Source organism: Polyergus mexicanus, unplaced genomic scaffold (assembly GCF_030449975.1).
Source record: "Polyergus mexicanus isolate NDT 795.1 unplaced genomic scaffold, iyPolMexi1.0 SCAF_18, whole genome shotgun sequence".
Classification (NCBI taxonomy): Eukaryota; Metazoa; Arthropoda; class Insecta; order Hymenoptera; family Formicidae; genus Polyergus; species Polyergus mexicanus.
The window spans coordinates 4,069,285-4,097,264 of NW_027223338.1; the positions used below are offsets into that span (position 1 = coordinate 4,069,285).

The 27,980-nt window shown below is 39.6% G+C and overlaps 1 protein-coding gene across 3 annotated transcripts in view; it reads left to right on the forward strand.

Moving 5' to 3' along the window:
• LOC138941060 (leucine-rich repeat-containing protein 24) overlaps positions 1–27,980 on the forward strand; it is a 133,629-nt gene that overhangs the window by 80,985 nt on the left and 24,664 nt on the right. For 2 of the 3 annotated variants that reach the window (XM_070310377.1, XM_070310378.1), the window contains exon 2: positions 4,751–4,795. The gene's annotated coding sequence lies outside the window, so the exon portion shown is untranslated. Of the gene's footprint in view, positions 1–4,750; positions 4,796–27,161; positions 27,261–27,980 lie in introns of those variants that run through there. The other variant, XM_070310379.1, reaches the window with a different exon arrangement.

Genomic DNA, 27,980 nt, shown 5'->3' on the forward strand with positions numbered 1-27,980 from the left:
AAGCAGTGGTATCAACGCAGAGTACTGATGTCATTCCGGGCGGACGTATTCGAGATTACGATAACCGTTATTGTTCTGTGTTCCTTGTATAATAGTGTTCTGTGTTATTATATTAAAGTTCCTTTCGTTCTTTCAAAGGAGTGTTAATTATTTACTTGCGGTACGCGAGTGTCGGTTGTGTCACGCGGATTCGAGTTATATCGATTTCGATCCGCGGACGCAACAATATATATATATATATATATATATATATTGTATATAAAATAAATGCTAATTATTTACTATAACGGATCCAGCTCCAATGATGTTGACCTTGACATATGTTGTCAAGGACATAATCCTGAGTAACTTTTCCTTATAACTTAATCGGCGATCTATTATAATTTTTAAGATATTTAAAGTTGAAGTTAGATTTGAAACGAAAATTTGGTTTAAGTTATATAACGTAACTTGAATCAAATTTTAGTTTTATATCAGAAATAGGTTTAGGTTAGGTTATATCTTCCGGAAGTGAAGCCCCACTCTAAAAGAGGGGGGGGGGCGGAACCCACTGTGTCCATGCATATACTTTACAATACGAAACGACGTTCAGCCCAGAATTGTTATGTGAATGGGAAAGTGTATGCGTGAACGCAATGAATCCCCCTCCCCCTACGGGGAACTCCATTTCCGGAAGATATAACCTAACCCAAACCTATTTCTGAAAATTTGGTTTGAGTTATACAACGTAACTCACACCAAATTTTAGTTTTAAATCAGAAATAGGTTTGGATTAGGTTAAATCTTCCGGAAATGAAGCCCCACTCTAAAAGAGGGGGGAGGGGAACCCACTGTGTCCATGCATATACTTAACAATGCGAAGCGACGTTCAGCCCAGAATTGTTGTGTGAATGGGAAAGTGAACGCGTGGACGCAATGAGTCCCCACCCCTCTACGGGGAACTCCATTTCCGGAAGATATAACCTAACCCAAACCTATTTCTGAAAATTTGGTTTGAGTTATACAACGTAACCCACACCAAATTTCAGTTTTAAATCAGAAATAAGTTTGAGTTAGGTTATATCTTCCGGAAGTGGAGCCCCCCGTAGGGGGGAGGGGCGGAACCCACTGTGTCCACGCATATACTTTACAACGCGAAGCGAGATTCACCTCACGATTGTTGTGTGAATGGAAAAGTGTATGCGAAGAGTGTATGGAAGATATAACCTAACCCAAATCTATTTCTGAAAATTTAATTTGAGTTATACAATGTCTTGATGCGGATGGATCTCGCTTCTTGCGTGGAAATTACAAACTCATATAAAAATTACATTTTATTTCTCAAACTTTATTTGTTAATAACCTTTTAATAAACAATGACCGCCAATTAAGTTATAAGGAAAAATTACTCAGGATTATGTCCTTGACAACATATATCAAGGTCAACGTCATTAGAGCTGGGTCTGTATAGTAAATAATTATCAAATAAATAATTAGTTAATAATACTAATGTATAATATTTGTGATTTTTAAGATTAGCGGAGATGGATTTTCCCGCGGGGCCTTATTATAAGCCTTATTAGTCGTGTTGTCATCGTAAGCGACGGATCCCTGGTAATAATATGACCGTCCTTGTATACTGCTGGGCGAATTAATTAGGGGGATTAATTAACGAAATGCGGGTCGGATTGGCAGGTGCTCGCGACAGGATTACAGCGCGGCGGATTTAATCCGCTTCGACGTTCGTCTGCCGCGTTTGCCGACGTGCGAAATACAGTCCGTTCACAATTACCGGTCGTAAAAAAGTCAACGGGAGAGCTCCCGAGGAATCGAGGATTGTGAACAATACCGCGGCGACGGAAAGGAGCATCGTCCCTGTCGGACAAAGGAACGGGATCGCTCGATTCTTTCGAACTAGAAGTTAGGTGATCCCCATCGCTTCGTCCGCAATTATTTTCCTTTTCTGTTTTTTCTTTACCTTCTACCGCACTTTTTCTCCCTCTCTTCTCCTCCCTCCCTCCTTCCCCTCCCATAGTTCTATAAATGGACGTCGCGATTAAACGGGCGGACGGGAATTGTTCGGACTCATCGCGCTGCTGAACAAAAGCCGCGTCTCGTATTTTTATTTTTTTTTGCCCGATGCCCGGCATGTTGTTATCAGGAGGAGACAGAGCGACGATAGAGCGCCTGAAAAACGACCGGGTTTCAGTTCGACGACAACGCCATAGAAACGTGAATGTAATCGAGTAATATCCGAAAGAGAGAGAATGGAGAGCGCGCGTAGAATTGCGTAACTTCGCGAAAGTCCGTTGATTCTCTTTCGTATCTACGCATATAGCTAATTTGGATCATTCATCCTGCAATAGAGCGAAGAAAATGGAAACGAACGCGAGACGTACGTAGGAAGGTACAATTGGCGTTCGTTATTCGCGAAAATTTCCCTAGCTAGAACGAAAATTGCACGAGCGGATGCGACAATTACTCGTCTCCGCGAATTCTCGATTTCACGGCCCCTTGCTTTCGCAGAAGACTCCTCTCGGACCTCTTAATTCGCGAGAATCCTTTAATTTTCAATATTAAATGACTGGCGCAATCGCGGGGTTGATTACGCTTGAATTCACTCTGCGCGGATCGTTCTCGCTGTTTTTCTCTAGCACGCTCGGTATAAATCCTTCATCTCGCCGACTTCTGGCGACGCTTTTGACATCCATGATTTGGGAGCGAAATTTAGGTTGACGTAAAAATGTAACTCGATTCAGTTAAGCCTTTCATCCTCGCGCGACTCTCTCTCTCTCTTTCTCTCACTTCAATAAGCTTCAATCAATCTCTTTTTCTCTCTACGAGCTTCAAGTCACCCGAGTCGCTTATTTACTACAGCTTAATCCTTCAGCGACGCGAGCTATATTAATCATTAAAACCGACAGCCGCGCAGATACGAGGCTTTTAGCGATGAATGAATAGCGTCAAGTCGACCTTAAATCTCAAATCGCTCGTAAGTATCGCCGTCGTCGAAAACTTGCAGACCTACGCGAGGCTTTTAACCGTCATATTCTATTTCTCCGGCTGAATACCGGACGAACCTCTCTTTCCCCGTCCCTCGTTTCAACTCTCACCCCTTTCTTCATCCCTTCGCGCGATAGCGAAATCGGCTCGGGCTGAAGTGCACGTGACCTCGATATCGCGCTTCTTTCTTCGCTCGCTTGCTGTCTCTGGCCAACGGAAGGGACTGAATTACGAGGAAATCGCGAGAAATCTGGGTCTTCTCGGTATTTTTATACAGAACTTACACAGTCACGTTATTGACGTTTTGTCGACTTGTGCATGCACGGAGGAATTTTCGTTCGAATGTTTTTGTAGTACAGTTCATTTGGAATGGAATTTGCAAACTCAATGTATAGTTTTAGATACTCGTACAATCGATGCGAAATGGAGGTACGCCTGCAGGAAAAAAGAGCGAAAATTGGAAGTATTATTATATTAAAGAATTAAAAAAAAAAACTGAATAGAATATAACCTAGTTTTTAGATATAAAATCTTCTTCTTTACAATCTTAATGCTACAATTTTCAATGCAAATTGGAACGTTAATTAATTGAATGTTTAGCTGTCTATTCTGGACTTTTAAGGGTTTACAATAATACAAGTCTGGCGAGTCGAAAAATAAGAATTTTAACATTGTGTAAAATTTTTATTTAAACAAAGAGATAAATAATGTTTTCTTTTTATGAAAGATATATATGTTTAATGATAAAATCAAGATGAAAAATTGCACAAGATATTGAAACAAATATATGTATATTTTTTATCTTCGACATCTGTCACTTTCGGTGACTTTTTTCGAAATTTTTTTTTCTCGGGTTATAAAAAAACAAAATATTTCGTAGTAAAAATTTGATTTCTTTGATTCAGATTTGTGTCTAATAGTAAAAAATAAACTTGTTGGAAATTTTCTCTGGGGAAAAATTTTTTTACACGCTGCTACAAAGTATCTTACTTTTCACCAGACTCCTTAAATATTCTTATATTTTTTAATCGGAAAATTTGAAACAATCGAATGCACAGAAGGCAGTTTCAGCAATCGCTCAGAGCATTTGAAGTGGACGAGCACATTAAGGATTACAAATAAAAAAATAGAATCGAATGAATGGTTATCAGCGTGTTGCGATAACAATATTCCGGTTCGCTGCTGAAGACTCAAGTCGGCAGGAATCACAAGCATTACAGTTTGTAAGTCCTGTTTCCCCGTACCTCTAGTTCTAGTTAGCACGAAGCTTACGGAAGTTTGCAACAACTCGCTTAAATGGCTACGTCCCCGGTTAATTCTTTCGGCATCGGCTTATAGGTATTCCTTCTGTTCCGCGAGTGCCTCGTGACAGGGATCGCTTATTTCCGCCTGTTAGTCTTCGCCAAGTTCGCCGCGATACGCCTCGCACAAAGGATTAATGTCTCCATGCGGTGATCCTTTCGTCCGGATATCCCGTTATTGTCGTAGCAATATCGTCGGTCTCTCTTGGTAAAGGAGCTGTTGCCGAGCTGCGATGTTCCGCAAATATTGTGCCGACGTAAAATTGTGTTATTCAAGTAGCAAGTTTATAGTATAAGCTCCTCGCGCTCTTCAAACATTGATCTAAATTGTCGCTGTAATGATATCGCGCGCATATTTGCGGAATTCTCGCTCGCAAGATGATAAGGCTTACGCTACAATAATATTGTAATTTAGATGAAACACCGACCATATACTTCTCTTCATTGTTCTCTCTTTATTGTTGCAGATTGGTGGAACAGCGAGGAGATAAGGACCCGGCCATTCTCCCTTGGTAAGGATCTCCTTTCTTGTCTTGAAGTCCTTTCAAGTCGAAATTCAAATTTCTAACTCTCTCTCTCTCTCTCTCTCCATCTCTTCGTGAGAACTGGATACCTCCGTAAACTAGCAGGACTTTGCTAGTATTGTAACTCGAAATCGCTATTGTTTCTCGGTCTTCTTCAGCTCGCGCCGATTATTATAATTAATTGTTACTATGGCGAAAATTTGTGTCGCGTCGACGATTCAACGCGCAGTACGAGAAATCGCATGAACGCACAAATCGCATTACCCGATTCTCGTTCATTCGCGAAAAGCTACGAGAGGAACGACAAAAAGCTCGTGAGTTAAGCTTGCGTGAGACGCGGAGATGTTCGCGCGCTTTGTGACTCTATCGTTTGACTGTGCAAACGAACTTACTCGCGAATAGCTACTGGTATAGTTACATTTTGTTTGGGCATAATTTTAATTTAAAGTTTACAAAGACATATATATCAGAAAAATAATAGTATTAATAATAATTATACAAATTATTAGTATATTTATATATATACAGGGTGTCCTAGACCACCCATACACCCCTTTTCTTTCAAAAACTAAGCATTTTAGAGAAAAACGTTTTGAACAAAAATTGTATGGTTTTGAGGGGAACATGATATCATTGGTTTGACCTTGGATGGCATCGTTAAGGTCAAGTCAAGGACACCTTTAATTTCTTAAATGGAATTAGATATTTCATTTTTTATATCAAAATATGTCAGATTAAAAAATAAAATAACTGAAAAAGTACTTAATAAAAAAATACTTTATTATAGTGTTTTGGACAGCTCTCGAGATAAGCTACAAGAATATGTAAAGATAAATAGGGGGTTCCGTTTAAAAAATTAAAAGTGATTTTTATATGACCTTGACGGTGCTATTCAAGGTCATACTAATATTATTATATAATGCGCCATTTAGAGCTCTACAACTTTGGTTGGAAACATTTTTCTCAGAAAAGTTTCGTTTTCGAGAAATTTGACCGTTTCCAGACTCTTCTAACACCCTGTATAATGTAGCTATCACAAGTTACGTGACAGATATACGTCAGTTTTTTTTACGAGAACATTAGCCCGATATTGTCGAAATCGGGAACACGACGCGAAACGTTTCACATCTAAGATCGTTCGTTCAACCGTAAAATTGGATAAGAAAGATTCGAGTCACCGGTTCGCGTATGGCTCTTAATAGAGTCTTTTTGCCGGAACGTCTGATGCGCGGTGTGGCTGCCACCTCTTTTTGTCTATTAAGAACGTTGTCGGGCTAAATGCGACGACGGGATGGTTTCGTTCGGCGTCGGAGATAAGCGTCACCGTAACGATAATTAACAAAGTTTAATCAGAGGCTGTCCCCTCTTCAGACCGATCGCACTTAGTCCGGATCCTTTCGACCGGAATCAAAGTTGAATTACATCCGTCATCCTTCGCGGAGTAAGCTCACGCGCCCGATTTAATTAATTTCATTGCTGTTTTACTACATAAATGCCTGAAATTGGCAGATGTAAATTATTTATAACGCTCAAATATTTCGATACTGCTGGCGTTCTTTCGATAATGCAATATCGAAATTTGTCGACATTTTTTCTGTTATAACGAATTCAATCATTATATAATCCGTTCATTATGAAAATATTTAAAAAGGGAGGAAATCTGGATGGGATAGATTATTGAATGGAAAACTAAATAATTAAATTTCATGTAAAAGCAAATATAATATTATGCGAAATACGAGTGTGTAAAAGTTACGAGTTTCATTAAATCGACGCTGTATTAGATTACATATCTCACCGACTTTTAGTACTATCTAAAGCGGAAGCGCGCGGTCGGGTACAGACACCCCGTATATTCTGCGCATAATCCCCGAGTTACAAATTCTATTAAGCGGGAGAGAATGGGGAATACCGAGGGATTAAAATTACCGAGTGTCTTATTAAAAGGAGAGATTGCCTGCTTCTTTCGGTCAGCCCGGGGCAGCTCTGCCTCGAGCGAAATATCTTCAAGCTCGATCATATAGTTTCCAATAGGCGATGTTCTTCCGACGAGCAATAATTTTAACATTAAATCCCATAGAGCGATATTCGTCTAGTCTTTCGTTTCTTAAATGTTTAACGGGTTAACGAGACGACTTTTTTTTTATCGTCGCGTAAAACATCGATTTAATTATGGTACGTCACCGGGTGGTCACGTCACCGAGCACAGTAAGTAGATCGGCGATGCGGTTTTTGCCTTTCAGGCTTCAGCTTTAATTCGCGCATTCCCCTTTTTGTCGCACTCACTGGGGAGAGAGAGAGAGAGAGAGAGGATCCTTAATTACGGTTGACCGAGCGACGATTAAACTTCGCTAATTGTCGCGCCGATGACGCCGGACTCTCCGATAAGTACTGCTGCGCCATTCTATGAATGTGCACTCGAATCGAGACTCTCATCCCATCACTCGTGATTCGAATAGCGCATTTCTCTTTGATCGATATACGAGGTTGTTCTGTTTTTGAATTAGGCCTTAGATACACGCTTTTCTTTACGGAGAAAGCTTCTCTCTTCAATGTTGCTCATTGAGATAACATCTCTGAGATTTATTGCGTCTTCTCATGAAATTCTGTGTGTGTGTGATTCGAGGTGCAAAATAGCGATATATAGGGCAGGGAAGAAGGAGAAATCAAAGGATCGAGAGGTACGAAAAGGGTTGGAAAATACGATGGAGTACGGGCGTCACAAATGGGAGATAGCGTTATCAGAATTGCCTTCGGGAACTCCACTAATTTTAACTAACAGTGGAAATATCGCGAAACTTTTGAGCGGGCCGAGTCCTTGCCAAACAATTTATCTCTCTATCTCTACGAGAGATAGACGAGAGGGATGAAGCCGAGAGATCGGGAAAACGAAGAGAAAATCAGAGATAGAGAGAGAGAGAGGGAGACAGACGCTCTCGCCTCTAGCCTCTCACTTACCCACGCGCTTTGCGGTGTTGATGGGGGAGGGAATCAAGGGGGCGAGCTTTAGTACGCCCCTTTAAACTACGCTATAACCCTGGAAGTTATAGCACGCCATCCCCGGGCACAGTATGCTCGGCAGTGGCAACTTAATAAGCCGATAGGATATGATCTTTGAACGAGCAGACAGAGAAAGACAGAGAGAGAGAGAGAGAGAGAGAGAGAGAGAGCGCGAGTGCGTAAGCTCTTTCGCGCTAATTATTTGCGATTAAGGCTTTGCTGGGGAAACTGATCACGTGTGTTGATACCCTGCCTAGCTTGCTATAAGTAATCTCACGGCAATGTTACTTTGTCAGATTGTTTCTCACCCCCGGGTATTAATGTCGTTGCAGTGTAATTTATGGAAACGCACGACTCTCCCCTGACAAATAAACGTCATGTATAATTATATTAACCGTTTGAGTGCTGAAGAATTTTCTTATATATATGTTAAAAGTGCGGAATGAAATGCGTAGTAATTTTTTTTGGAAAACAATAAAAATAGTTATAATTAACACTAATTATTATAATAACAAGTAGTTTTGATCAACAAAAATATTTTTTATTCTCACTTATTACAAGAGAAGCGCTATCGCGCTCCTCCGCATTTTTGGCAAACGACAAGTGAAGCGCGATAGCGCTTCGCCGCACTCAAACGGTTAAATTCTCTTTCCGATATATGTATATAGAGGGCGTTCACTTATTTACGGTATCGTCGAGTTTAAAAGTTGATTTCTGATTCAGTATCTTGTTTACTCTCGCTTAATCGTTAAGCGAGAGTAAAAAAGATACTGAATCGATGCAATTTATCCAAGTTTATTACGTTAAAATCGTAATTTGCGTGCCGTTTATTCGATTAAGTTTCGCTCAAACTTTCAAAAATCCTATATTAATTCTACCGATCGATTTCCGAGAAGCTCGTACATATCGTTAATTTCACGATGCGGTGCCTGTAACGACCGCCGTAGGGGTTAAGCTTTGAATACCATAATTACGAGGGTAAATTTCCCGCGAGGGGCGATAAAAGGGGGCTCGGATTGGGGGAGGGGGAGGGGGAGGGGGAGGGGAGGAAGGGCAGAGTCGGATCTTTTTTCTTCATATACCGTGTATGGAAATCTCGACGGGCGCGCGGATTAACGTTTATCGTTTCACCCCTAACCGTCGTTCCATGTGCTTGAGCGCGTATTGTTGATATAAACGGCCGTTAGATACGATCCGTCCGACTGCATGAACCACGTAAGAAGACCGCTATTGAGTTTCGCGGCTGTAACTAGAGCGGTTTTATGTCTCGCTGATAAACTCGCGGCATGACCGTGTTCGTCATCTCGTTCCGCTTGGTTATCGTTCCGGCTAACGACCAGACGGACAGACAAAATTGCCCGCTTTCTCCTTCGACAAGTTTCTCCGACAAACTTAAAGCGCAAGTAATAATAATGAAGATTGAATCGAGAGAGAGAGAGAGAGAGAGAGAGACAGAGATCAACGATACAAAAATTGACAATCGCAAATTACAATCTCAAACGTATATGTAAATTCCGCGAATCGCTGAGAATTTCTGTCGAATTTTCCTGTCAAAAGTCGAATGTAGCAAAAAAAATGCGGCGTAAAAATTTCACATATCGCTGTATAAACATTATATGATATATATGATACAAATATTATATAAACAAAAAAATTGTTAAGAACCAAAGCGCATTTTGCCAGCTGTATTCGGTTTTCCGTCCGTTTAGCAAGACGCTGCCTTTTTTCCCGATGGCGGTTAAAGTTGTTAGTAGCTTAAATTCGCGATTTAATTGAAACGCGCGGAAATTCCACGTGCTTGGGCGTACCTAAGCGTGAGCGATGCTCGTTGTTGAACTTTTTTAATCTGAGGAGAATGTTTACGAAGCGGTTTACGAGCGGTTTGTATCCGCTCCCCCCTTTTTTTTTTCACCGGGGAAAAAGGGAGACGGTGAAACGAGAAAACGAACGCGATTTTGTCTTTTGATGACGATAAACACCATCGCAGCTTTTTGTGTAATTTGGGAATCTTTTTTCACCCCGAACGAGATACAAACAACGTTTGCTGTATCTGTATGGCGTCCGAAGCGAGGAGGAAGCCGTCAAATATGTCGGCCTTTCCCTCTGCGTTTTAGCGCGGAAACTCGGATCTATATTAAATCCTACTAGTGGACTGTGTTGATTTTAGCGTGGCGCGGCCGTTCCGGGTTTGCCATAGGAATTGCCTGGACCGAAAAAGCCAATTCGCTTGATTGCGGCTCCGAAAATGTCCGCATTCGCGGCGTCGACCCCGTCTCATAAAACTCGATCGATAGACGACGAGCGTGACGACAGGCTTGCAAAAGTTTTATTCGATTACTGCGAGCGAAAAGTCACGCTCGGTTTTACAACGGGACGTTCGTCTTCGCGGACGATCGCAGGTTAATTTAATTAAATGTAGCAGGGCCGAGAGGCTCGAATATTGTTTGTTCATCGAAGGCTAAAAGAATACATAACGAACTCTCTAAATTTCTTAGAGTGAAATTTAACTCCAAACGAGTGAATATTCACTTCAAGCGATAGTGGAAATACTGCCACTCGTAATTAGAGAAAATTCACTTTCCACAAAAATGAACTGTTTAACTCTGAAGTAAAGTGAATGTGTTACTCGTTTTGAAGTGAATATTTCACTCGATCAGAGAATAGAGTCATCACTGTTTTGTCAAGAGAATTTTTCATTCAATTGTTACGAGCGAACAGATTCACTCTTAGGAAGTATAAATCTTAATTCTAAACCGGCTTCCACACTGAGATAGCATGCTACGTGCAACGTGAAGCTTCCATAAGTTGAAATGAAAAGCAGTGTCATTGCTTCTCACTTCAAATAATCGAAACTGCATATCGCACATAGCATTTCATTATCTCAGTGTAAAAGCCAGTTAAGTCTCCTTTTTTCTTATCTCCTACCAAGTACACGCGCAACGAAAATGATACCGTCGAGAGACAGCGAGACGATAGTGTTTTTTCTTTTTTTGCTAATGGCGGACTCATGCATGCTTCACTTGCGCTTCACTCACTCTTCACGAATAAAAATATTCATTCTATAATACATAGAGTGACAATATTCACTCTATAAAATAAAGTATACATATTTACTCCATTTTGCAGAGTGATTTTTTCATTCTACAATAACAAGTGGGAGAATTCACTCCTATGAGTGAAAAGTCACTCTAACTCGAGTGATTCGACCAGTCACTCAATTTTTCGACTGCATTTTCGCTCTAAGAAATTTAGAGAGAAGGAAAATTAATCGCGCACCAGCTCCCATATAACCGCACTATATTACATCTATTAATTTATCTACTATATTTAAACTTTTTCTAAAAGATTAATAATAATATAACGCGCACTTTTACGTTGTCTCGATAGAGTTTTGAATCATTTGCTATTGTTAGCTATGTCGTGCGTGAGTTGAAAAGAAAATCGCGTTTTCAAAGCTATTTGTTTCACATTTTTATAAGGAAATAAAAAGCAAATAAAATTTACTATATTAATTCTATTTATTTGGAAGTAATAATGCATACTTTTAAGAAATATTCAATATCATTAATTTGTTAGTTTATGTAGGTAAGCTAAGAAGATTATAATATCAGAAATTGCGAGGTTTTCGAAATCACATACTATTAATGTGTTAATTAATTCATGCGTGTAAGCTGTAAGATTATAATATTATAAATTGCAAGGTTTTCGAAATCACTTTATTATACTCTCGTTCAAATCGAATTGTTGCGATTATGATTGTAAGATTTTTTTCGTATTAAAAGAGGATGGCACGAGAAGAAGAGAAAAAACAAGATAAAAGCAAATTGCCTCTAAAATATTAAAAGTTTTAAAAAAGTTACATTTGTTCAGGCTGTTATTAGAATCAATGTGGAAGAACTGTTTTGCCTGTATGAAATATATAGTGGAGAATAATAAAGAGTATGCGTTATACAAACGATGGGCACATGAATCATGTGTTGGATTTTCAAAATATGAATCTGAGTACATTTGCGATTCACGTGTAAAGTGATCAAATAGATTTTTAAGGGCATATAGTCTATATAATATTACTAATATTAAATTTAATTACAAATATTAATATATTTATTTTGTATACATATAACAGACAATAAAAAATAATTTTATTTTTTAAACCTAACAAAGTGTTTTTTATTCGATATATAATATATATGGATGCAATTTATAGTGCGATTTAGAAGACTTATTATCTAAATTGCTTATATTGTAAAAGTTTATAAGTTAATTTCTTTTTAAATTTATACATCAAAAAATTTTCAAAAAATTGAGAAAGGAAAGGAATATATTCGTCTTTATGTGGTGGCATATTATTATTTAAACGGTGTTTCTAATACATATTTAAAAAAAAAAATGATGTATTTATTTAAGCAACCTTCCCCTATATTGCGATATGATAAACAATATATAATTTTGAGTATTTATTTTACTATATTATATTTTATTTTATTAATCAAAATTTGAGACAATCAAAAAATAGATATACATATATGTGTCAGTTACGGCTTCGATATACCGGGCTCTCCAATCGTGTCGCTCAAGAATTCTTTGAAAATGTGTCGCGGAATTCTATCGTTTGTCAGTGTGAACGGTATGTTGATAAAATACTCCCTCGCCAAAACGATACGATTTTCTCGATGCCTTTTAAATATCTCGATGAGGATCGGTGCGACGCGCTCGAGCGCATTTTCCATCAGCAGCTTCTTCTCGCTTTACGTGTTCTCGATCGCAATCAATTCCTCTCAGAAGACCCGCCGAGTTATTAATCGTCATCAGCGACAATATTTCATTCCGTCTTCGCGCGCTGAAGGAAGGGAAACGGGTTACGAAGCAACCCTTTCTCTATCCCGGAAGTGTAGCTCGTGTTTGCTGCGCTTCTCCCAGCCGGATGTAACTATTGATTTGCCTTCGACTGAAGAAAAATGGAAGACGCCGCGCGTCTCTCTCCGGAGATTGACTCCAGATTACAAGCGCGAGTGTCTTCCTCGTTTTTTCTCCCTTTTTTTCTCGACTTTTATCCTGGGAAAAAGAGAGATGGCAGAGGTGGGGAAAAAGAAGCGTGTCAGCTGCAATTAGTCGCCCCGAATTTTAAGCCCGATAGTTGCTCGTCATCAATCATTGATAATTGAAGCAGAGTCGGGTAAAAAAAAAGTTAACCGCGACGTCGAAAGAACCAACGCTCCCCGTACATGGTCGCGCTTGCAGTTAATCATGGACGATGAACTGGCAAGTCTCGCTGCCGATGGGGGGGCAGCCGACCAGGGGGCACTTGCTCGCTCGACACGATTCCTCGCGTGAAGCGGACCCGCAAGTTTTGCGCGCGGTGCGAGGCGAGTGCGAGTTGTTGAAAATTCTTTAATAACAAGAGGAAGAGAGGATGGTAGTTCCCTTGGCGGTGGGAGGGTGAGAAAACTTAATTAAGTGCTAGTGGCGGACCGGAATTTTTTTGCGCGGTCGTGTAATAAAAGATTATGCTAACATAAGGTATACAGGACTAACGAACGCCCGAGTTTCGCGTTGACTCTCGAGCGCGCGCGCGTCGCTTAAAGGGGAGGCAAATTAAATTACGTTGCCGGCGTATATCTTCTCTCTCTCTCTCTCTCTCTCTCTCTCTCTCTCTCTCTCTCTCACTCTCTGTCTTTCTCTCGACAGACGCGCGGATTGAAACGCCAGTCTATATTTCGTGGCACCCGAGCACGGTATCACAGAGTCGCTCTTTTCCAGTCAGCTTGTAATTTAGGCAGAGAGCGCGTGGGTTTACATTCGGCGAGACGCTCCGCGTGCGCGATTCTTTTATGCAGCCGCATTTGATTATCCGCGTCGCAGTATTCTGTAAACAATTTCTCTCGCGTCGCCGTTTCAGCGAGGGATTAATACGCGCAATACATGCAAAAAAACAAAAAAAAACAGAGAGAAAGAAAAGATATTTAAAAGTATTGTAAGGGAATATACAGGGTGTCCTAGACCACTCGTACACCCCTTCTCTTTCAAAAACTAAGCATTTTAGAGAAAAACGTTTTGAACAAAAATTGTATGGTTTTGAGGGGAATATAAGATGGTGTCATTGGTTTGATCTTAGATGGCATCGTTAAGGTCAAGTCACCTTTAATTTCTTAAATGGAACTCCCTATTTTTTATTACATATTCTTATAGCTTATGTCGAGAGCTTTCCAAAACACTATAATGAAGTATTTTTTCATTAAGTACTTTTTGAGTTATTTTATATTTTAATCTGACATATTTTGATATAAAAAATATTTCGTAAAATATTCAGTTTTCAATAATCTTACCGTAATACTTTTAGGTACAGAATAATGAGACAAATTAATTAGTGCCAAAAAAACATAATTATTTTAAAAAATACATTGTAAATAATTTTCTTAAAAACAATTATTTTTTCTACTAATTGATTTGTCTCGTTATTCTGTACATAAAAGTATTACGGTAAGATTATCGAAAACTGAATATTTTACGAAATACTTTATTTTTTATATCAAAATATGTCAGATTAAAATATAAAATAACTCAAAAAGTATTAGGTGTACAACTTTGCTTCCGCCGTTTTCTTTCCGAAATTCGAGGCTTTATTGTAAAAAACTGGTTATACATTTATGATTCAAAGTATTGTCCACTCCCAATGATCGTGCCAATTCTTTTTGACTTTGACTCGAGTCTTCATTAAGTAATGCCTCCAATTCTGCATCTTCGAAAACCTTCTCTCTTCCACCGCTATGCCAGTCTTCGACGTGAAAATCACCGTTCTTGAAGCGTTGAAACCACTCACGACACTTTCTTTCACTAATAGCGGCTTCACCATAAGTATTTGAGAGCATTCGATGAGCCTCAGCCGCAAATTTCTTCATATTGAAGCAGAAAATTAAAACCTCTCGCAAATGACGAGAATTTGGCTCGTAAACTGACATTTTCAATCGAGAATAACTTTATGATGCAGATACAAATCGACTAATGTTTCTATAGGGTTATGTTGACAGATGCCCAAGTTTATCGCATGACGTCTATGATCTATTTATTTTGACCACTACTTACCGCTAAAGCCATCTATAGGAAAACGGCGGAAGCAAAGTTGTACACCTAATACTTAATGAAAAAATACTTTATAATTTAGTGTTTTGGAAAGCTCTCGAGATAAGCTACAAGAACATGTAATGAAAAATCGGGGTTTCCATTTAAAAAACGGAGATTGACCTTCAAATGACCTTGAAAATGATCTTTAATGTCAAATACAAGATCACTATTAGATAACCCCCGTTGTTCCCTACAACTTTATCCGAATCGTTTTCCTTCAAACGTTGATTCTAAAAAGTTATGAAGATGGAACTTTTAAAATGGAACACCCTGTATAATACAGTGATTCGGGAGGGAAACAGGTATATATATTTGGCTGATAAATTCAAGAACTCAATGGAAACTATTCAAACGAAAAATGCTGCGACATCAACACGCCGGATCTCGACTGTTATACGTGATAACAATGGGAGAACCATTCGCATTTGAGATTAACCTATGCACAGTAGAATCAAATTACAGCATTAAAAAGACCGGGACACATTATTGCGAGAATACCGGGATTATTATTATTCTATCGAACATTGCATTGTTATGCGCCGAGAATCCATTCTTTCTTTCTCTCTCTCTCTCTCTCTCTCTCTCTCTCTCTCTCTCTCTCTCATATGAATTACATAACATTGCGTGTCACGCAATGTTAGGTAATCCACGTTACGTTTGCAGGGATACGAGAGATCGCGATTTGCTCCATGCAAAATTATGCGCGCTATCATTCCTACCAGTGAATTAATGTAAATAGCCGCGATGTAATGGCCGAACGGCGGCCGAATGGCATCAGTTATGTCGGCGCGCGTGTAAATAAGTGCTGCGTCCTACGAAAATTATTATAATATATCAGCGCGTTTAATCGCGCGTCGCGTTTCTCGCATTCATCAACTCTGTTATTAATCACCGACTAACGGCTTAATCATCCATAGCGCATACATTTGATCAATATGGAATGTGTTTTACATATGTATGCGTATACAAAAATTTGATCTGTACCTGACTTATAATTTTATTTAGACGGCGAGCGTTTTACGCGTGGCTTCCTGAACCAGCGTTCTTCTCAGCTCAATCCTTCGCCGGCGCCGATGAATGCCGAGTCATTCATAATTCATATCTTAAGAACGTTTTATTTATAAAACTCGTGCAATCTAAATAAATATCTAAATAAATAAATATCAATCTAAAAAGAATCAAATTTAAATAAGTTAAAGTCGAAATAAATTTAAATAAATTAATCGAAAATATTGCATTATACAAAAATATCAATAATTTTTATTTTGCGAATATTTTTCCTTTTCTTTTCATTTTCAAAATAATAATAATAAACAAATAATATTTAAAAAAAGAATATTCACAAGAATATCATATACAGGGTGACCCCGAATGTTCCAGCCAGATTTTGAGATCTTACAAAAAATTTAATTCTGAAGAAAAAAATTTCCTATAAACATGGGTCGAAAAATGCTTCCTTAAGTTAACGCTTAAAAACCTCTGATGCAAAGGAAGAGCAAAAGGTGAAAAGAAAATGAAATAAAAAGAAAATGAAACTTAATAAATTTCTTGAAAAAATGATAAAAATAAAAAATAAAATCTTTCTTTTATGAAAATAAAATAAATTTTTTTTAAAATTAAAATAGCACGTAATAATAGAAAATGAATAAAGACGTGAAAAAACTAATTGTTCTCAAAATGCCCCCCCCCCCCCGTAGCTCCAATATACTTTCGGCATCGAGTAATTATCGATCTAGTCGCTTTACGGATTTCCACCTGATTCAACTTTAATCGTTCTAACAATAAGTAACAAAAGCACTTTTTGTACGTTTGAAACTGACTACATCAAAAACTATGGAACGTACAACAATCATTTTGATCTCATTGGAAAGATAATTTAATTTTCTACAACTTTTGTTTCGGTACTTTTTGTTAAAAGACGCACATTTTCCATGATATTTGGAAAAATGTGTAAAATCATCACGATTTCAGAGATTTTTGAGCGATAACTTCTTAAGAGAGCATTTTTCGACTCATGTTTATAAGAAATTTTTTGTTCAGAATTAAATTTCCTATAAGATCTCAAAGTCTGGCTGGAACGTTCGGGGCCACCCTGTATACATATAAAATTGAAATACAAATAAAAAAAGGAAAAATTAAATAAATAAGTATAAAATTAAAATTCCTAAAAATAAGAAAATTTTATATATATTTATATAATTTACAATATATAATACAATTTTAATGTAAAATACAAAAGAAAAAGTACAAAATAAATTTTGCCATTGCTCAAGATTTGAGCCGCGCTTCCGCGCGGATGCGCGTGCGCCATCCGCTGTTCGAGAGAGAGAGAGAGACAGAGGATTAATCTCGGCGCGCATAACCTTTCTACGAGCCTGTCGCTATACGAGTGTCGCTCCTTCGTAAATTCTCGTTGTTCGCGCGCGAGACATCGGTCCTTTACGATCGCCCGGCGTCGTCCGCGTCGCGATTGCCGCGACCGTCCGTTTTGTCGCGCGGCCATCGGGATTAATAATGCAAGAGCAGCTTCTTTCTAAGTCGATGGGTGGCGGGGAGAAGTAAGAGGGGGGAGGGGGGAGATACGGAAAGGGGCAAAGTTGCGCTCCGACGTGACTTTCCCATTTTCCAAGTTTCGCGCACGCCGCTTTAGCATGCATCCCGCGGCCGTAAGTGCGACCGCACACAGGGGGCGCTAAACTGCATACGTGCGGATGCTTTTCCGCAGCGCGAAAACTTTTCCCGTCTTCCCTTCCCTCCCTCCCTCCCCCTCCTCCCGCCTCACCTCACACGAATCGGGGATAACTTCTCGCGTCGACGCGGCGGCGCGTTAACAACTTGATTATCCGCGAACTGTCGTCGTTGTTGCGTATACCCGCTCGCATTCAGAGCTCGCGGATAGATAGCGGACCCATTGAATAAACCATGAGGTGCGCGTATACACACACACACACACACACACATACACGGGGCTAAGTATTGTATCATACTGTATTGTATGGATACAGTATGTACACCATCGATATTTCGCTCAAGTAGTAGTTACCGGCGTCTATGCTTTATTGATATTATTCCGAATATTCTGACCGCGGAATATCGAGAGATTCTCGATCATTTTGATTTTCATGGAATGTATACACAACATTGTAGGGAGGGACGGGGGGAGGGAGGGGAGTTCGGGTAGCCTGATCGATAGTCCCTTCAATCGTGGCGATTAGATCGCTCCTCGTCACGATCGGTATATTTCAGAATGATGGATCTCTCGCGAGAAATGATAGTCAGGGGGTAGCCCGGCCCTTTTTCATTCACGGTGACGAGAGAGATTGATTCGATTACGTACAATTGGATCTCGAGCGAACTAAAGTTGCGACTGTGCTACGATCGCGCGCGCCAACTTGGCTAACGACGGCGTAATCGGTCGTTTCGCTGGCCGATAATCGCTCCCTCGTTGAACTTTCGAAACAGCGTCCGTAAGATAGATCAGAATGTAATAACGGGGGGAATCTGGGGTGATGTAATAAAAAAAAAGGAGAAGTTTATAATGGTTTATAATGGTTTATAAAGATCGATTTTCCCCACATTTTTTATCTCGCGCTCGATCGTATAATTTCCTTGTCAGTTCGTCGTTCCTGATTAACATCGATATCAAAGACGATTCTTGAAAAGACGAATCTGGCGCTGCCAGAAACACGCCGGCGATTCAGGTCTCTCACTCTCACTCTTCTCTCTCTCTCTCTCTCTCTCTCTCTCGGCATAGACAGGCTCGAGCCACTTGACTGACAATGCGCGCATTGTAAGTCGAGAACAAAGGATTTTTCGCCATCTGGCAATTTTTTAGGTCAGCGGAGACACTCTCTTCTTCTAGTCTAAGCGTACAAACCTCGTCGGGAAGTTTAATCGAAGCTATCGACAATTCTGGATTTACTTATCTAGCGCTCGAAATGCGTACGAGACTTGAGTAAACGTCAATGTATGCGTCAACAAATTGGACATACGTATATATTGTAAGATGGGAGTAAGATTACGAGCACCCGTTATCAAACATGTAAACTAAACACCCGTTAGGCTTGAGAGATCCGTTCGAGTTCGAGAGAAGTCGAGCCGCCAAGCGCGACCAATAGGGTCATGCCACGAGATATGTCGATAGATATCGAACTATGACGTAGTATAGAAGACAAGTATAAAATGGCGTAGCTCAGCGAACGCGGAGAAAGATCTTGTGAGAGAAAGCTTTGAGAAAGTCTTTAAGACAGTTAGTATTCGAGTCAGTTAAAATAGTATTCTACGGTAATTGTATTATTCACGCTATTAGAACACTTGTAATTGGTAAGCTCATTACGAGTTCGCATAAGCAATACTCTCGACCTCCACGTGTTCTCGAAAGTATTTATACGAAAGAACAATTAAATAAATTAGATTATTCAAAACGAAGAGTCGGTTATTAAACTTCGAAATATTATCGGAATTTATTACCTACAATATATTTAACTCCGAGAAATCGAGCTGCCGAATAATAACGAAGGGCAACGATAAAGCGAGTGCAGAGAATCTCATTGCGACGCGGAGAGTATGATGATGAGCGTCTATTATCTTTACGCAAACAATAGGCAATATGCGTCCAACCGAGTGGAACAAGCCTCTTGTTAACTATAGTACTCTCCCCGGAAGTGGCTTGACGCCTGACGCGAGAAACGTTATTTCGCCGGACGACCGTCGTTGTTTACAGTGTCATTGATTCCAGACAGAGAGAAATCTCTCTCCTATTCTCCCCAATCGTTCTCCATAATCGTTATCCCCTTCACTCAATAACGTAATGTTTCTTTAATTGCTCGTGCGACTTCGGCCGATTTATTCAGTCTTTTTTTATTCGTTTATCCTTATGAAATTTCCTCAGAAGAGGATATTAAGCCTGCGGCACATGGTACGATTTTTCGTATTGATTTTGTTAATTGAGTCGTTGCGTGCTGTTTAGCAAAGTATTTTACGTGTTCCAATCATAAGAGTGTTACTAGAGTGTTACTAAGAGTGTTTTGGCTTCACACGTGCAAATTATCTTACGTGTTGGGTTAATATTTTAGTTATAAGATTTCTAGGGATTTCAACAAAATTCGTCAAGATTCTAAAAATCCTCTAGATAATAGCCAATGATTGCTTATCTAGTCAAGATACGATTCAAGATATTTATTGTAGAAGAATTAATAAATTTTTTTAAATTTTATTAGGTTAGGAAATGTGTCATTTTTAATTAATTATATACATATTCAATTAATATTACCATAATTATAAATAAAATACATAATTACTTATATATATTTATAACTTTTGTCTTTATATTCATTATTATTTTTATTTTTTGCGTTTTTGTCGTAGTATCGTCTTCAGCTAGTAACAAAACCATAGTGAAATATAGCACCAAACCTATTATCAAAAACTAGCATGTTAGTACGCACGGCAACATGCAACACATAATATTTCAAGTTGCATAGCCATTATAATTGTTAGCAAAATGTCTCGCATGCGATCTAATACGCAAAATCGTACCGTGTGCCGCAGGCTTTAGTTATAAGATTTCTAGAGATTTCAACAAAATTCGTCAAGATTCTAAAAATCCTCTAGATAATAGCCAGTGATTGCTTATCTAGTCAAGATACGATTCAAGATATTTATTGTGGAATAATTATTAGGTGTACAACTTTGCTTCCGCCGTTTTCCTATAGATGGCTTTAGCGGTAAGTAGTGGTCGAAATAAATAGATCATAGACGTCATGCAATAAACTTGGGCATCTGTCAACATAACCCCATAGAAACATTAGTCGATTTGTGTCTGCATCATAAAGATATTCTTGATTGAAAATGTCAGTTTACGAGCCAAATTCTCGTCATTTGCGGGAGGTTTTAATTTTCTGCTTCAATATGAAGAAATCTGCGGCTGAGGCTCATCGAATACTCTCAAATACTTATGGTGAAGCCGCTATTAGTGAAAGAACGTGTCGTGAGTGGTTCTAACGCTTCAAGAACGGTGATTTTCACGTCGAAGATCGGCATAGCGGTGGAAGAGAGAAGGTTTTCGAAGATGCAGAATTGGAGGCATTACTTAATGAAGACTCGAGTCAAAGTCAAAGTCAAAAAGAATTAGGAGTGGACAATATTTTGAATCATAAATGTATAACCAGTTTTTTACAATAAAGCCTCGAATTTCGGAAAAAAACGGCGGAAGCAAAGTTATACGCCTAATAATAAAATTTTTTAAATTTTATTAGATTAGGGAATCTGTTATTTTTAATTAATTTTATACATATTCAATTAATATCATCATAATTATAAATAAAATACATAATTATATATATATATATATAACTTTTGTCTTTATATTTATTATTATTTTTATTTTTTGCATTTTTGTTGTAGTATCTTCTGCAGCTAGCAATAAAACCATAGTAAAATATAGTATCAAACTTATTACCAAAAACTAGCATGCTAGTACGCATAGCAACACGCAGCAGATAATATTTCAAGTTGCATAACCATTATAATTGCTAGCAAAATGTCTCGCATGCGATCTAATACGCAAAATCGTACCGTGTGCCGCAGGCTTTATATCGTGCGGGGATAAGTAAGTATACGACGCGTAATGTAACGCGCAGCTCGAAATCCCATCCTTCCGGACAAGTTTGCGACAACGAAATATAGAGGTCGCAATTGCGCGACTGTCTGACTCGTGCCCGCGATTTGCCGGGACTAATTGCGAGCGAGAAATCCTCGTACATCCTCGTCACAAAATATATCCAACATAGGCATTACAAAGTCGGACAGGTGTCGTTACTCACGACGGCAAAACCCGCGATGGAAACGCCCGTCGCACGGAGAGAAAAGGACGAAAACGAAGGATCAACAGAAGGTGAGGGTAAAAAAAAGGGAGGAGTGAACTCCCATTTATTTCGGTCACGAGAGAAAAACGCGCGCGCGAGGGAGAGAGAGAGTGTGTGTGTGTGTGTGCGAGCGCGCGCGCGTGTTCCTTTTTTCGCGGGGGCGGTTCCGTGTTTCTGGAACATCGAGGAATCGGGGCTGACAAGAATTCGACAAAGGGACAAAGGACCTGTCGCGTCGCGCACGATTGTCCCTGCGTCCGAATCGTTTTATCGCGTTATTTATTTATCGGGTAAAAGTCCCCCTTTTTTTGCCAATATTTTAATGGCCCGGCTTAATTGGCTTCGAAAATGAGTTTTGAATTTTTATTAGATACCCATTATATCCGGCTTATATATCCCGGTGTAAAATTTGCCCCGCCGCAGCAAATATCACCCCGAATTTTAGCAATTTATTGCTAAATAATGCTTATTACGCACTCCCGCGTATTTCATGTTCATTTAGCAGATCGCATAATAGCTACAATATTTAATTGATATTTAATCTGTTTCGTGAATTTCTATCATATATTAATCATCCTATTAATTAGCACGAAATTCTCTTTATCGAAAAATTATACCGTGATATCTAATAATTTATTGCTTATTACGAAGGACACAAAAGTGCTTTTTCCGGGTCGCGACGCAGCAGCTTAATTCATTTCGAATCATAAGCTCAGATATCTATTTAACAGTAATAATTGTTGCGTCTCGTAAAATTCCCTTTGTCGCAATATCGAATAAATTACACTTTACGCGGCGAATCAACCTCTGACTGTTCCTTTATAGATTCGACGTATCTCAATAAAAGGAAACTCACACTCTTGATGCCCAAATATTATTAATTGTCGGAATTGGGTAATCCGTATTTTCGTGTAAATTCCACGCTGTTCTCCCACGTTCATCCTTCTCAATCTCCGCGTATTTTTTACTCTCTCTCTCTCTCTCTCTCTCTCTCTCTCTCTTTCTCTCCTCAATAGGTCATCTCATTTGACGGTGTTGCCCTCCGCCGAGGATACACACAGGACGCGCGTTTCTCCGGGAGAGACCGCGTGTACTCGTGGCTCTATATCGAGTTTCCCCGGCACAAAATTTTTCCAAGTATAATGCCGTAAAAATACAGCGGCAAGCGACGTTGACAAAGTCATGAATAATGCAGTGGAGAGTCTCGCGGAGGGGTAGTAGGAGAGTTGGAAAGGCGGGGGTGGGAAGAAGGGAGTTTGGACGAAGGAGAGAAATGAGTAACAGACAGCAGCGGCGAGAAAGTTCCTCCACTTTCTTCGGGGGTCTTCCCTCGTTGCATTTTCCCTCGCGTCCCTTTTTTTTGTCGCCGCGCCCTCTCTGCCGCTTCCATTCCTTCTTCCTTTTTCTCCCCCTTTTTGATCCGACGGTTTTTCCCCCGTTCTCTCTCGCAACCTCTTTTTTTCGACGCGACCGACAGAGTTGTCCGCGCGTTCCATTCTTTTCTCGCCACTCCTGGTTCTTCTTTTCCTTTATCGCTTGAAGGGAGATAAAGAGGAGGGACAAAGAGAGGGACAAGTTGGATGGGGGGAAAGGGACCTAAAAGTATCCGAAGGTGAAGTGGCGGGTTCTTCCGCTACTCTCGCAGTACTTTCTTCAAGAATAAGCGGGCTAGAAAACGAAACTGCGTCGAGGACGACGACGACGACGAGGATGAAGACGAGGAGCCGTTAATGCGGTTATCGGCGTGCCCGCAGGCGATTCGTCTCTGCTCGAGCGAGTCGTCGTCGGAGACGAGAATGACGAAGATGGCAACGCCGACGACGCGGTCTCGCGTTTCGCGACGCCTTCTCATGTTTCGCGACGCTAGACATGTTTCAAGAGACGTTGCTGTTTTTATCTTATTACGGTGACGTCCTGGCTAGATGGGATTGGCGGGGGAGGATTGAGGGGGAATAAAATGGGATTAAAACGTCAAAAATATCGCGAAAAAGTACAGTGTGCGGGAGAAACTGCGCTGCGATGATCAGGGTGGTTTATTAATCTCCGGAAAATTATTGACATCTGCACAATTTTCGAACACGCAATTTTAAAACATCCTCTATTAAAACATGGCGCAACGTCATTCCACGCGCTATCCTTAATATATACCCATATTGCTATTACACTCACTGCACGCATTTCTTATTCTTATCGTTACTGTTTTCTCACGTTTGCGCCCGATGTGTTTCGGTAAATATTCGAAGACATGATTTTCTCTTTCCCGCCCGTACAACGAATTTGTATCGGGGAATCGACGATGCGAACTGCATCTTTGAGAAATTCGCAATGGCTGCTACGTTTGCCATCTCAATTGTGTATTCGCGCTGCCTTCGATATTGCGCTTTCCTTGTTCCACGGTCGTCCCGCAATCTTTTCTTCATCTTTTATTTATTAAAATTATTTTAATAAGTCGAAACGCCCGCAACGCCCAAAAGATAGCGACGTTAACGATCGCATCAGTATTCCTGTCGGAATTGTTGAAAGATCGGTGCGACTTTCATTTTATTTTCGCTCACGATATGCTCGTCAACAGGATCAGTATTTATTTTTACGCGCGATATTTCTTATTAGATACACAAATGTGAAAACAAATTTAATTTGAAAGCCAATTAAACTCGATCGCGCGCATCACGAGCTCAGTCGACGGAATAACGGCAATCAACGACGAATGAAAAGAATTGCTCGTTTGCGCGAATCGATTTCCGTTTAATTACGGTGACGATCTCGGTCTCTCCTTTAAAAATCGCGAGACGCGCCCGCTTATCAAACTTTATCGTCCGGTTTTAATTTTCTCGCGACGAGAAAGATTGATCCGTTCCTTTCGTTTCAGCGTTAATAAATACGCCAGGGTTGGTCGTTCGAAAGTTCCGACGTGGAGATGGATCCCTGACAGGGAAAATAAATTTGCGAGAGACTGAGAGAGAGAAAAATAAAATTAACTTATTAATTTTTTTAATTATCTTACGCCCGTTTCGATATCAATGTCAAAGCGTTACACGGACATTTTAATAAAAACATATGTAACAACTTCCCCTAGAAGCGTCCAAGTTACTTTTTGCAAATATATTCAGTGATGGTTATTTATATACGATATTTCATGAAAATAGAATCTTTTTAATTTAACGTAATATATATTAATTTTTAAATTATACAATATTTCATCCAAACTCCCCTTCCATTCATTATCTGTCGTCTATCTGTCGGCGAAATGTCATTTCCGTGCACGTCGAACACTCGGTGTCGCGATAACGCCATTAGTTTAGGTATCTCCCTTGTCCTCGGCGAACCGACAACGATCGTATCCAGCGATCGCTATTGTCCGACATATAACCGTCGATGGCACGGCGAGCTGTGCCATCGGCAATTGTCGGAAGTCTAAAGTTTACGCGAACATGGGAAACTCTTGGAATCAATGTCGCCGTGACGAACAAATACAAGAAACTCTGCCGAGAGGATGCCGAAGTGTCAGAGGAGAAGGAATCAAATTAAAAGGGTAGGAGATATTTCCCTCTTCCCATCCCACCTCTCCCCTCCTTCCCTCTTAATCGTCGTCAGCTCGTGACTACGTTTAGCTAATGCGAGAAACGTGCCTCATCTGTTTCCGTTAGGATAGCCGATTACGTTCGTTTAATATGCAAAACGATTCGGCACCAAAGTTCGTGGGGTCGAGCGGATTATCCCGATGTCTTTGCCGTTGCATTCGTTTCGTGGACCGTTCGAACCGCGCAAGGGAGAGCACGGGGTATCGATGATATTATGAAGTCTTGAATTAAATTTTTATTTATAACTGAAGGATAAACCGGCAAACAGCGCACATTGTTATATAATTAACTTCACAAACTTCTATTCACTTGTATTCTGCGCTCACTCCCTTCTCCCTCTTCGTTCCTATGTATTCCTATCCCAATTTTAATTCATCTCCATCTTAACGTGGAATTTTTCTCTCGCGTTCAATAGGGTTTACAAATCCTGACAATTTCGTGAATTCCATTAGAATCGCTATTCCGTATAACCGTGTGGGAGTATCTCTTTTCTCTTCTCTCTCTCTCTCTCTCTCTCTCTTTGTACGCCCTTACTGTTCCCCTTTCATCCATTTCGGGCATTCGTCGAGAGAGTTTCGTCGATCTTCCCTCGAAAATATACTTAAATTTATTCATTCGCTCCGCCAGTCGCTCGCTCCATTAAGATATTAAAGCAGTCTTTGCTATGGGTATCTAACGTACACAGGTGAGAAAGTTTGCCGTAAGCGCGGACAGAGGCAGGGCGTGTTAGAAACTTGCCGCGCTTGTGTGTATCCTGCGGACAGGGATGAGTCCCACGAGGCCGTCCTTGGCGTATTCTCCCCTTTTGACAATAGACTCGAGCGGATTAACTGTTTGCAACATCTTAAGTCGTTCCAAGTATCTCGGAGAATATTCTTTGTAAGGTTTTTTAGCTAGGAAATTTATATGTACACCGTTATTATTAATTTACAATGTTAAAAAAAAAAAACAAGGTTCGAGTTTTCATAGCAGTTCTATATTGTTAAGTCCTGACGACTCCACGATTCCTTCCTTCCACGACGTTTCGGCAACGATAGTCGCTCGATAATAAAAATGAGTCGTTCGGTAAATAGAGCATCTTGCGCCACGCATTTCTTCAAACATTTAGTCATTTGTCAATATCTATATCTATGAGTAACCGTGAGAAAGACGCGAGAGATCGGTAACGAAACCACGCCGGTCGCCTAAAAATAAATAAAAATCGATAGATACCCTCGCAATAGAATTTTCCAGCGGAAGAATAAATTGATATCGAAAAGATAATAAAATTCCTTCTAATGAAATATCTGACAAATACAACTAAATCAATAATGATTAAACTTCTGTGACGACATATTCAGTAACTACAGCTGCACTAATATCGATAAAAATAATCATAAGGAAGTAAGACTTTCTCTAATCAAATCACGTACGCGAGGGAAATCTAATGCTCAAGAGACTTGAACTGATATCGAGATCACCAATCGACGATCACCAAGGGTAAAAATTCGAAAAGTAGGAAAAACACCTCGCCTAATAAGGACACTAACACAATCTTTAATTCGTTAAGATGAAGAATCCCCATTTCTACGCAATTCCAATTCGTTGAAGTTTTTGGAAAATTGCCACTCTTAGAATTAGAAATACACCCCGAGAAGAGAATTATAAAAAGGGGACTCGAAGAGACATTTAGACACACTATTTCTCCGGTCTTCAACTTCCCGCAGTCTTACTTTATGCTTTTGCACCGTAATTCGCGAGTTAGGCACTTGTGCCACCAGTGTCCTCACTTGGCATCATCTCCAGGTCAACCACGAATCGAACATCGGCCTGCCGACATGAGACACAGAGCGAAACACCGTAAAAATTAGCCGCCCCTCCACCTCTGAATTGCTATTTAAAAAAGTAAGTTTAATTGAATATTTTTCTTTTCCTCCTTTTTGTCTTGTTTTTCATTTAAATCAAAACTTTCCAATGAATGTTTCATTCATATAAGTCTTAGAAAATTTTAAAACCTGATCTTAATCTAACACATATACGAGCGAACAACTTTATACTTTTGAAGATAAATAATAATATCTTGTTCTTAACATATATACTTATTGACTTACACATATTGATTTTGATTTGATTTTGATTTTTTTTATTCTTCAATCAAATATATTTTTATATTGTATTAACCAGTCAGAACCTAAATGTTAACGATAGAATCTTTCCCTTGCATTCTGACTGATGTCCTCCGTATTAATGTAACACCCGCGAATTAAAACACACACACACACACACACACACACATGCATTCACCGAGAAATTAGAATCAACAATACTTTATTTTTATTTTTATATAATCATGTACATCTATCATTTACTTAAAAAAATATGAATAAATTCATATTTTGTGTTAATTTAAATAAAAATCCATATTCATTCCTAGTCGAAAGATCGCACTTGGTCCCATCCCGCGTAAAAGAGATTAAATTCTCTTACCGAAAAGGGACCACCGAGCGAACGTCTGAATAACCAGGATAATAGCAATTCAGTCGTTTACCTGCTTTTCAGACCTGTTAGTTCGTTCGATCCGATTCTAAACGCCACGAGACGTTTAAACTTCGGGATAATAAAAGA